A 13,345-nucleotide genomic window follows, 5' to 3' on the forward strand; every position below is an offset into this window, starting at 1 on the left:
ACTAAGTGATCGGTTCTTAATTAATCCAATCGAACCGGCACTACAATAAATATGGCCTTTAGCAACGCTAAATTTTGCAACGTCTTAAAACCGTTCTCTTAGATAGTTTTAGACAACGGTTTTTTGTAGTATTACTGTTGAATTCAATTTTTCATTATTTTATAGCAACAAATTAAAACCGTTCTCTTTGACTATTTTAAAGAACGGTTTTATAACCGTTACAATGATTTATTTTTAGCCAACGGTTTATTTTTTGTTGTTTAAAGTATTGTACAAAAGAAACGCATTAAAATCGTTGCCAAAATGCTACACTTTAAAACCGTTTCATTAGATGGTCTCAGACAACGGTTTTTACAGTGTTGCTATTGAAGTTCATTTTTTCATTACGCTATAGTAATAAAATAAAACCGTTCTCTTTGACTATTTTAAAGAACGGTTTTACAACCATTACAACAGTTGTTTATGAAACAACCATTATCTAATATTATTTAAATAATTATACAAATTAAATAATACTAATAAAAATAATTTCAGATAATTATATAAATTTAAACTATTTTTTCTATAAATACTGAATTTATAAAATACTCAAAACCTATTGTTATAAACAAATAACAAATATTATTTTAAAAAAGTAAAATTAAAATAAATTTATAATAAATATTATATATTATTATTATAAATATATAAAAAATATTATATTTTGAAAACATAAAGTTAAAATAAATTTATAATAAATATTATTTATTTTTAATATATATATATATATAACAAATATTAATATAAAAAAATAAAATTCAAATAATTTTAAAATAAATAAATAAATAAATATATTAAAATAATTTGTCACTAGGAACTAAGAAGGGCCTTCAGTAGAATCAGTAGAGACGCGCGCTTTCATCCTTTTCTTCGAAACCACAAAGAACAACGCTCTTCCTCCCTCCACCTTACCATCAACCCTAACCCACGCCTTCAGATTCCGAGATCAAACCGCAGCTCACCAGGAAGCTCAAAATCGCAAGTCAGCAGGAGCAGGAAGCCCTAAATCGCAACTCACCATCGTCGCACATCATCGTCGCTGCGCCTTCCCCAAATTGTCGCGACCTCCTCCTTCCCGGCATCGCTGAGTCTCTCCTCTCTACGGCTTCAGTGCTTCTCCGTTCTCCGTGGCATCCTTGCGTCTTCTGCTTCGCTGCTTCTCTCCTGTTCTGCTTCACTGGGTTGTGCTTCACCGCTTCTGCTTTGCTGCTGCTTCACTGCATCGGTGGTTACAAGTTGTCATCTGTGGTAAGTGTTTTTCTTATCTGATTTGCTTAGCTTAGTTAGGGCTTGATTGGCTGTTGGGACTTGGGTATTTTTGTTGGATTTAAGAAGAAGAAAGGAAAGTGGTAATATTTGTGAACTGTGAACTGCATAATTTGGACTGCATAATTGTGAACTGTGAACTGCATAATTTAGACTTCATAATGTTCTGGTATATCCCATTTATTAAAGTTGCAGCTATTCTTTGTCCATAGTTTAGTTAAAACTCAACAAGCTAACACTGTGTAAGCACTTATTTTACATTAGCTTTTAAAAATTCATATGCAGGTGTGGGGATAACACTCATTTAAAAAAGGTACCGAAATAGCAAACCTATTTTTTATCGCACTTGATGATTTTCATAATAATTCAAATAAGTTAATAAGTTAATTCAACGAAACTAGCAATCTCCCATTCCCTTTGGAATATTCTAAATGTCTTATACACATGTATGATATGTTACTTGATTATAATGGTTGCTAATTAATTATTTAATAGGAAGTCAGAAGTATTACTCCCTTAGTACTCCCTTGCTTTAGTTAGGCAATTTATTGAAGTCTGTTATCATTAGTTTTGTTGAGCTGTACAAAGTTAGTTAGAATAGTATAGCCATATATATAGTTGCTATTAGTATTGTAATTAGTGTGATTAAAAGTGAATTTTTTGTTAAAAAATCTGGTTATGAATTACTTATATTTTTATTCCTTGTTGCTGTTTTAGTTTGTCTCTTTAAAACCAAAAAAAGGGAATCAAATAACGGGTCTCTCTGTAGTTGCGACTACCTTAGACATTGAGCTACACTACAGGTAAATCATTTAATATATTATCTTTTTAAATTTGTTTGAACATTTAATTGTTAAGAATATTTACTGATTAATTGATTGCTTAAGCTTCTTTGCATAGTTTGTTAGATACAAATTGTTAGTCTCATGATTGGTTGAGATGTTCTCTTTCGAACATGTGTGGTTAACTTCTAGAAATTTTTTAGAAGCAATAAGCTCTTGATTAGAAAAAATCACTTATAGTTAGTCTAAAACATATGTCTATGTTCTTTTATTTTAGTTGACAAAGTAATGGACAAAGGGTGGACTAGTTTACCAAGACATACTGAGGGTTATCAACATGGTGTTAATTCATTTTTGGATTTTGCCTTTTCTAAAGGTAGACCACAAGGACAAGAAATTCTTTGTCCTTGTTCTATATGTAATAACTTTAGTTGGGGGCGAAGAGATGAAGTTTATGATCATTTAATAAGTAAGGGATTTCGAAGTCCATGAAGGATTTGTCGACGACATTCATGGGCTGCTAAACGAGACGTTTCGGCATGTGCTTGAAGGAGATAAAGATGGTGATGGGCCAAACGAAGATGCAAAAAAGTTTTATAACTTGCTTGAAGAAGGAAACAAGAGTTATATCCTAGCTGTAAAAAATTTTTGACATTATCATTCGTTATCCGATTGTATTTGTTGAAGACTCTTAATGGTTGGAGCAACGCATCCTTTACTGCTCTACTTGAATTAATAAAAGAAGCGATTCCTTATTTGAATATTCCTGATTCTTTCAATAAAATCAAGGCCATGGTAAAAGATTTAGGACTTGGTTATAATAAAATTCATGCTTGTCCCAACGATTGTGTTCTGTTCCATGATACATATGAAGATGATGAATTTTGTCAAATTTGTTGAGCTTCCAGGTACATAGAAAATATTGAGGTAGATATAGAAGTTGATAAGTTGAAGAAAAAACATGTGCCTGCAAAGGTTTTGAGGCATTTTCCCATGATTCCAAGGCTTAAGAAGTTGTTCCTGTGTTCCAAAATAGCTGAATCATTAAGGTGGCAAGATGAACATCGTTCAAAGGATGGAAAGTTAAGACACCCAGCTGATGGCCAATCATGGAAAGACTTTGACAGGCTTCATCCCGATTTTGCTAAAGAATCTCGTAACATAAGATTAGGGCTAGATAGCGATAGATTTAATCCATTTAGAACCATGAGCATCTCCCATAGTACATGGCCGGTAGTTTTGGTCACATACAATCTTCCTCCATGGTGTTGCAAGAAACCAGAGTATGTCATGATGTCCTTGCTCATCCCTGGACCATGTTCGCCTGGAAAAAGCATTGATGTGTATCTTCAGCCATTAATTGAAGAGTCGAAGGTTTTATGGGAAGTTGGAGTGGAAACATATGATGCTTCAAAGAATCAAACTTTTCAACTACATGCAGCACTTTTATGGACCATAAGTGACTTTCCAGCTTATGCTATGTTATCCGGTTGGAGCACAAAGGGAAAGTTAGCATGTCCTTGCTGTAATTATGACACCTCCTTTTGTTATTTAAAACATAGCCGGAAGATGTGCTACATGGATCACCGTAAATTTTTGGCTATGGATCATCCATATAGGATGGACAAAAGATCTTTCAATGGCGATGTTGAATTGAGGTTTTCACCAGCTTTATTAGATGGGGAACAAATTTTCGAAAATTTGAAAGATTTTGACAATGTATTTGGAAAGAAGCAAAAAAATAAAATTGATGGTCCATGGAAAAAAAGTCATTTTTCTTTGAGTTACCATATTGGAAGCAAAATACATTGCGCCATTGTCTTGATGTTATGCACATCGAGAAAAAGGTGTGTGATAACATAATTGGAACTTTATTAGACATTCCAGAAAAGTCCAAAGATCATGCAAATACTCGTTACGATCTCAAAGATATGGGCATAAGAAAAAAACTTCAACCAAAGGAGCTAGATAGTGGCAAGAAAGCAAAAATTGCTAAGGCTTGTTTTAACCTTACTAATCAAGAAAAAACCATTTTTTGTGATATTTTGAAGTCAGTACAATTGCCATCTGGTAGTGCCTCAAATATTTCTCGGTGTGTTCATGTTGCTAAGAAAAAGATATCAGGCTACAAAAGTCAGGATGCTCATTTTATGTTGCATTATTTGTTACAAGTAGTTATAAAATGCACAATGCAGAATCAAGTAGCTGGCTTTTTAATTTATCTAGGTTCATTCTTTTGTTTCTTGTGCCAAAAAATTGTTGAAAATGATACAATAGATCATTTGGAAGTAGATATTAGAGAGATTTTGTGCCAATTGGAAAGAATATTTCCTCCTAGTTTCTTTGATATAATGGTCCATTTGCCTATTCATCTGGTAAACGAGTTGAGGTTGGGTGGCCCAGTTCAATTTAGGTGGATGTACCCCCATCGAGAGATATCTGTGTAGGTTAAAGTCCTACGTTCGTAACAAGAGCCGCCCCGAAGGTTCAATTGCTGAAGGATATTTAGCCGAGGAATGCTTGACATTTTGCTCAAGGTATTTAAGTCCTGATGTGGATACATGGCTGAGTAGGAGGACACAAAATTATGATAATTGCAGTGAAGCTAACTTATGTCATGATAGCTATTTTTACATGCTTGGGGCGACCAATTGATGGAAAGACAGCAGGACAAGGATTATGTTAATCCAACTGAGGCTGAGAACTTAGACAATACTTTGATTAAGGTCAACTTTTTAAAAGCAAATGTTACAGAGTAAAAGTCATGAATTTGTGGACATGATGACTATTTGATACTTAGCTATTTCAACTCTCTTTTGTTATTATATTTTTTACAAAGTTAGATGATATTGTGGATCTTACAACAATTTTTACAAGTTAAATTTGATGGTAAATGTTCAATTTTTTTTAGTGACTTAATTCAAATAGTTTAGATTATTTATTGATATTAAATAATTTAAAAAAACTATAATTAATTTCATTCACGAGAAAACTATTGTAAATAAAAAATTATATATCACAAAAAAATCATTGTCAATAGTTACAAAAGACAATGGTGTTAAAACCGTTGCCAAAACACAACTCCAAAGGTAACGCTTTAAAACCGTTGTTTTAGATAACTATAAAATGGCAATGGTGTTAAAACTATTGCCAAAACACGACTCCAAAGGTAACGCTTTAAAACCGTTGTTTTAGATGACTATAAAATGGCAATAGTATTAAAACAGTTGCCGAAAACTAAATCAATAGTAACGCTTTAAAACCGTTGTCCTAGATGGCTATAAACTGGCAACGGTTTTAAAATCGTTGCCGAAACCTAGAGCTAACAGTAACGGTTTAAAATTGTTGGCTATGTGAATAATAAAACCACAACAGTTTAAAATCGTTGCCTATCCAGTTACAGTTTTAAACCGTTGTCATGTTAATAGGAACGGTTCGAAACCGTTGCTTATTGAGTAACAGATCAAAACCGTTGTCTAAAATTTTCCGTTAAAATCGTTGTCTATGCCACTAACTGTAGCAACGATTTTTCTGTTACCGTTGCCTTAGGTAAAAAACCGTTGCCTTTGAGCATTGGTAACGACTGCATATACCACAGGTCAAAAACCGTTGCCAAACCGTTGCCTAAAGTTTTGGGAACGGTTTTTCAATCTACGACAACAGTTTTTGACCGTTGCGAAAAGCCTTGTTTGTTGTAGTGCGGCTGATTTGGTTCGATTTTCAAATCATTGTATATAACATTTAGGGCAAGGTATACTAAATTGGTTCCCTACTTTGGGTCTAATTCTGTTTTGGTCTCTAAGGTTCAAAGTGTCCTATTTGAATCAAAAAAAGTTTTATTTAGCTTTAACATAGTTCTGTCGTGAGGTCAACAGAGACATTATGTCCAGAGATACAAAAGTTGTGTATTTTGTATCCAGTCTAATAAGAAGGACACAAAAATACTAACAAGAGATTCAACTTATTTTTTAATCTTTTTAATTATTTTGTCAAATTTTTACAATTATATTTTTTATTATTATATTTTTCCTAATTTTTTTAATAAAAAAATAAGAATAAATATTACTTTTTTGAATTTATTCTAATTTATCATCAAATAAAATATAAGAACATTAATTTTTGTGTGTTTGTCTTTTGTGTCTTCTTATTAGCTAAGTGTTGAAATCTAAATTTCGTGTTCTACATGCAACAATCTATTGGCTAATGGTAAACGTGAAACTCCGATTCGCAACAAATTAATCATTGACCTGCATGTGAGATGAAGGGATGCTTTGAGAAATAAAAAACGATAAAGGTATATATATATAATTAATGGACAACAACTTTAAAATGTTGTTTGGCTTTTTATTCTAATAATGGTTTTACTTTAATCCAAATTAAATTATATTCCATTTTTTCAAAAGCAATAACTAATTTATTGAAAAATCTAAATAGAAATAAAATCATGTATAATGAATTTATAAGCATAATATATTTAGTTCCATAAGAATACTTTAGGATAAAACACTTATATAAACCAAACCAATACCAATATTATAAAAATCATCAAAATCAAATAACGTTACATAAATATCTCAAATCATACTTCTATATAAATCGAATTAAATTAATTCGAATGATACAATATAGTAGTAAATCGAAACGCATGGATTCGAATTACATGATAACATTGTTTGAAGTATAAATCGAATCAATGTGATTCGAATTAGCATGGAACAATGTAGATCGAATCAGTTTGATTCGATTTACTACTTGTAACAAATTATTGACATTTACTACTTTTAAGTTCATGTTTATATCAACTTTAAGAGATAAATGTCAATAAGGAAGTTTGGATTCAAATAAAATATCAAAAAATTCAAAACGAATAAGAATAGAAATCCAACTTTTGTGTTTTAGTTCAAATTTCAGAAAATATACATTTTTATAAACTTATGAATTTAAAACGGTACAATAAACGATTTCTAAAAATTCATTAAAAATATCATTTGACATATTAGCATCTAAAAAATCATAACCGGAACTTTTGATATTGAAAAAGTTAATATAAAGTATAGACTTCTAAGGTGGTATAGGAGTTAAAACTTGAACTTTTTTCAGAGTCAAAAGTAACAGATAGTTATACATTATAAAATGACCAACTATATTTATACAATATGTAATTTGACCAACTATATTTATACTGTATTTTTTAAAATTGGTGTCGAAGGAGTTTAAAGAAGGGATAATTGATTTGATAATGAAAGTGATGAACGAGGCAATTTTGAGAACAATGCAACATTGATAAATGAGATATGATGAGAATGATTGAGAGATTATGAGATGATGATGAATGAGTTTGATTGAGATGATGATGACTGACTGTGATTGAGATATATGTGACCGGATAAGATGCAGTGGTATTATCCACTTGCTCCGGGTATGGATTGAGACTCTGGATAAGATGCAGTGGTCTTATCCACTTGCTCCAGATAAGAGTTCGAGACTTGGGTAAGATGCAAGGGTTGGATTCTGTCGCCGCTTGCTCTGGGTCGAGAACTGTAACACCGCCTGGGTAAGAGACAGTGGTGAGGTTGTCCCCTACTCCGAGTATGCGGGCAAGATTCAAGGTTGCAGTTTTGTCCCACTTGCTCTGTGTTTGGTGCTCTGTCTAGGGTTCGCCATCGGACATATTGGATTTGGCTATATAACCAACAGATGAGACTCGTCGGCCGTAGGACAGACATGCATTATGTGCATTTGTGTGATTCGTTTGGGAATGCATTGTTTTAGTTTGCCTGATTACTTATCTGTGATTAACTGCTATCTGTACTATTTACTATAACTGCTATCTATACTTGTGTTTTCTTTGTCTATATTATTTGTCTCTGCAACTGAGAGATCCCTCATGCTGGCGAAGGTGACGCTGAGGGTTGTTTCACCAGTGATTCGGAGGGTTGGAGGAGACAGAAAGAGAAATATTGGGCTGGAATTAGATTAGAATTGGAATCCCTTAGATAGAGTACCATTGTACCGAATTTCTGGTTTAGTATAGTCTTTAAGTTTGATCTGAGCGTCAGAGTTCTAGGAATGCCTCTGAATTTTCTGGGGCCTTCTATATTAACTATGCAGGCACCTTTACCATGCTGAGAACCCGCAATTCTCATTCCATACATATTCTGTTATTTTTAGATGCAGGACGTGAGGTGCCATGTTGAGCTTGCTGAAGACTCTTTGGGAGCGAAGAACTTACTTTCGAAACTTGGTATTTGTGTTTCTAATTTGTATATAGATGTATATTCTCCATTGTTATATTTGTATTTGTATTTTGTCCCTCTTAGAGCTTGACTAAGGAGAACTAGAATTTGTATTTTTGTCTCTTAGTTCACTGTTGGGTTGTATATATATATTCTAGCCGGTCTTAACTTCTCAAGTCGAGTTTAGAGTTTGATTATATTTATCCGTTGGAACTCTATATATATATATATATATATCTGTCTTTTGATCTTCTGTATAAGCTTTCCGTCTTATCGTTTTGATCTTACCCCCTTTTTCCTTCAAGGCTCCTAGCTATATTATCCTTATTATATATGTACGTATTTTTATTTTTAGAGGTTGTAGTGCCTCACCACCTCTGATTTACGTCCTAGGAGTAAAGCTATGTGTGGTAGGGTGTTACACATTTCAAGTCTTTGTGACGGATTAGCTAGTAACATTGTTCCTCACTAATTAGTCTTTTCGCACAAAGTTTATTTAGCAATGAACTAGTGTGTGAATTTGTTTCTCGCAAATTGTATATCAAACACTTGCGACAGAATAATGACAATAATATCCCTCGCTACTATACTTTTATTCGATTGAACCCATAAATGACTTATTTGCTAGAACATTGTCACTCGCTAATTAATTTGTGACAAATTAGCGGGAAAAAAATTTCCGCTCTTTTTTTAGCTACAAAAGTCAATTTGCGAGAAACAAACTTACTCGTGAATTTCTCGCTAATCAGTCGCTTTTCTCAAGTTCGGATATTTTGTGACCGCTCATTAATTTTGTCGTTAGTGCGTTACTAATTCCTCGCAAGTTAGTGACGGATTAGTGACAAGAAATATTTCTCGCAAAAATTCGTCGCTAATTTATCAAATTCTTGTAGTGATATAAATATTCAAGTTAAAGCATATAAAATTCTCATTATTTTTTGATTACTAAAATTTTAAATTATAAATAAAAAATTATCCAAAGTTGCGGAAACTATAGAGGGATAAAGCTTATGAGTCATACTATGAAGTTATGGGAAAGGGTGATAGAACGGAGGTTGAGAAAAGAGACACAAGTAATAGACAACCAATTTGGATTTATGCCAGGAAGATCTACCACTGAAGCGATATACCTATTAAGAAGGATGATGGAGAGGTATCGTAATAATAAAAGGGATCTACATATGGTGTTTATTGATTTGGAAAAAGCGTATGATAGGGTACCAAGGGAGGTCTTATGGAAGGTTTTAGAAAAGAGGAGAGTAAGGATCGCATATATTCGGGCAATTAAAGACATGTATGATAGGGCCACAACTAGTGTGAAGACTCAAGGTGGTGTGACGGAGGAATTCCCTATTGGTATAGGATTACACCAGTGATCATCCTTAAGTCCATACCTTTTCACATTAGTCTTGGAAGTACTCACAGAGCACATCCAAGAGCCTGTACCATGGTGCATGCTTTTTGCCGATGATATCGTCCTTATGGGAGAGTCAAGGGAAGACCTAAATAAGAAGTTGGAGTTATGGAGAGAAGCTTTAGAAGTGTATGGTCTGCGCATAAGCCGTAGCAAGACCGAATATATGGAATGTCAGTTCAGTCTGAGAAGGGAAAACCCCAATATAGAGGTGAAGATTGGAGAAAACATCCTAAGAAAAGTTAAAAGTTTTAAGTATCTTGGGTGCATCATACAAGATAATGGAGAGATTGAACAGGATGTAAATCATAGGATCCAAGCAGGTTGGTCAAAATGGCAGAGTGCATCTGGTTTTATATGCGACAAAAAAGTGCCTTTAAAACTTAAAGGTAAATTCTATCACACCGCTATAAGATCGGCTATGCTGTATGGTACGGAGTGTTGGACGACTAAAGGGGAGCACGAACATAAGCTGAGTGTGGCAGATATGAAGATGTTGAGATGGATGAGTGGTCATACGCGATTGGATAAAATAAGGAATGAAGATATAAGGGAGAGAGTTGGAGAAGCACCCATTGTGGAAAAGATGGTTGAATCGCATCTCAGGTGGTTTGGACATGTGAGAAGAATGAAGATCGATAGAACATCCAGTCAGGAGGGTGGATGAGATGGAAGATAGACAAAGGGCGAAAGGCAGAGGAAGACCTAAAAAGACCATCCATGAGGTGGTCAAACGAGATCTACATGTAAACGGTCTCTCTGTAGACATGATACATGACAGAGTACAATGGCGTCGTTTGATTCATGTAGCCGACCCCATTTAGTGGGACAAGGCTTTGTTGTTGTTGTTGTTATAAATAAAAAATTATCCAACTAATATAAAAATTTCTAAAAATATCAACTTTTATAAATATAATAAATCATAAATAACTTATTATTTAATTATAAAAAATTCAAAATCTTACAGTCCATAGATAATTTTTCACCTGACAGCCATATTTGTGTCCATATATGATTTTTTGGGCCATAAATTAACGTTTTAATTACTTTTGCAAATGGAAGTAATTTTTTATGATTAGTTTTATCAACATCAAATTTTTTAATAATAAAAAGTGATTTTTACATTTAAAAATTATATTTTTTCTGGTTTTGAACAAAATATACTGTAATTTTTACATTCTTGACCACATACTTTAATATAATTATATAAGAATAAAGTTCAACATTAATAAAAAGGATGAATTAAAATTCAAATTTATTGATGCATATAGAAATAAAATTATATCTCATCTTCTAATTTTATAAAATTATTATGAATTTTGATGTAAAATGTTACATCAAAAGAGTTAACAAGGGTCTAAAACACTTAACATATTTAAGAAAATTAAAGCATTTTTTATCTTTTCAAAATTGAAAAGTAAAACAGTAAATGACAATACTTTTTACGTATTTTTATTTTAATATTGAAGAACAATATGAGTTTCACCATGATATTACAAAAAAACGATGTTTCACAGGATCTGAAGAGCCATTTTGAAAAAGTACAATACACAGAGAACTTATTCCACTGATAATTTGCAGGTTGTGTATTGTTTGCATGTATGACATGCATTCAATCCTTGCAGGTCCGTAAATATAGTGCACTGGCACCCTCTTTCTCTTCAATATGCATTGCCTTTTCTCTTACTCTCATTTTCAATTTCAATTTCATTACACTACAATAATATAGATTATTTTTTAGGGTCATACGTGTCAAAAAAAAAATTAAAATCCATCAAAAAAATTATTTTAATACTATTTTAACTATAAAAATATATTAATAAAAATTTTTGTCAAAATAATATTTTTAATATATAAGTAATTGTGAAAAAAGTTTAATTTTATTTTGATAATTATTGATCATCAAAAATAATTTATTAAAAAATTTTAAAAATATATTTTTTGTGATACATTTTAACCGTAAAAAATATTATTTATTTAATTTTAATACTTATTGACCATAAAAAATATTCAAAAAATTTTTTACAATTATTAACCATAAAATATACTATATTATAAACATTTTTAACAATTTTTTACCATAAAAAAATTCAATCCTATTTTACTTAAGGTTTCACCTATTATTAATTTTTTGAATGAAAATAACTATATATAACAATAGACAAAACAAAAAATATAGTTTACACAAATAAATCTCACACTTTATCATATGTTAAGGAACACATTTAGTAAGATATGATGTAGAATTTACACAAATGAATCTCACACTTTATCAAATGGAAATACAAAAAAGATATATCTCTCATATCCTTAAAATATATAGAGTGGAGTCATTATTTTACTTTGTAACTTATTGGACATCACCCTCTTAGCAAAAGTCGGCATACCACAAACAAGTAGAACTATAAACTTGTAAACACTTCTATTGGTTTCGATATGAGATTATTAACTAAATATTTAATGGTCATTATATAAATTAGTGATTATAAATAATTTAAACAAAAGTGTAATACTACTGATAAAAGCCTCAAAGTTGATGCCAATCGCAAACCATTTTGTTTTGTGAATAATCTTTTAAACTATGATATTGATTAGAGTAGAGTAAAGTGTGCAAACATGAATGCTTATTATTTTCTATTTTGGGAAATATTAAGAAAGAATAAGTAAGAAATGAAGTTTTAATTAGCAAATAAATGTGATTCAGTTTCTTTTAATGATGATGATGATGATCAGGTTCCTAGATAAAACGGCAATTGTTTCAGAAAAGTTAAAGGCACATACATGAAAAGTGTGCCCAATACTTAGAAGAAGTGAAGATCCTAATAAGAATGCTATCAATATAGTTGATCAATTAAAATATATCGCTAAACACAATGAAAATTTGCCAAATGTGATCATAAATATGCTAAAAATTCTTTAATAAGTTTAACAAAGAGTAAGTTTCAATAATAAAAAATATTTGCCTCAATTAGTTGACCTTGTTTCTTTAACAATATTTTAGAAGTCATTAATAAAATTGTTTGACCTATAATAAACAACCAAGCAAATAAGTAATAATCACTAATACAAACTAATATATTATAAAAATTCAGACTCTTAAAATATATATATATATATATATATATATATATATATATATATATATATATATATATATCCAAGAATTCAAAGTAAAGCTAGATATTCCATTTGATGTGAACTTTTGGTTTAAAAACAAGAACAAACACGTGGTGTGTAAAAATTGAAAAGAAAAAAAAAATTGAAGGATTAAAAGTTAAATTAGATAAAACATAAAATGAATAGAACTTTTAAAACAAAATAAATAATAGCATTACATCACTAAATCAGAGAGTTATCTTTCTCTTATTTTTTTTATTATGAATAAAAAAATAAAAAATCAAACAAAAAACAGCAAAAACTTTACCAGAGTTATTGACCAATTTACATAAATCAGATATGAGAAACAAATTCAAGAATAATTAGGTAATTAGGTATGACAAATAAATAAAAAGCTATGTATTATAGAATAGATCAATAAAAAGTCAAATAAAAAAATATAAATTAAGAAATAAATTTGAGAATACTTACTTTAATACGTATTAATAAAA

The sequence above is a fragment of the Arachis stenosperma genome, chromosome 6 (genome assembly GCF_014773155.1).
Source record: "Arachis stenosperma cultivar V10309 chromosome 6, arast.V10309.gnm1.PFL2, whole genome shotgun sequence".
NCBI classification, from domain to species: Eukaryota; Viridiplantae; Streptophyta; class Magnoliopsida; order Fabales; family Fabaceae; genus Arachis; species Arachis stenosperma.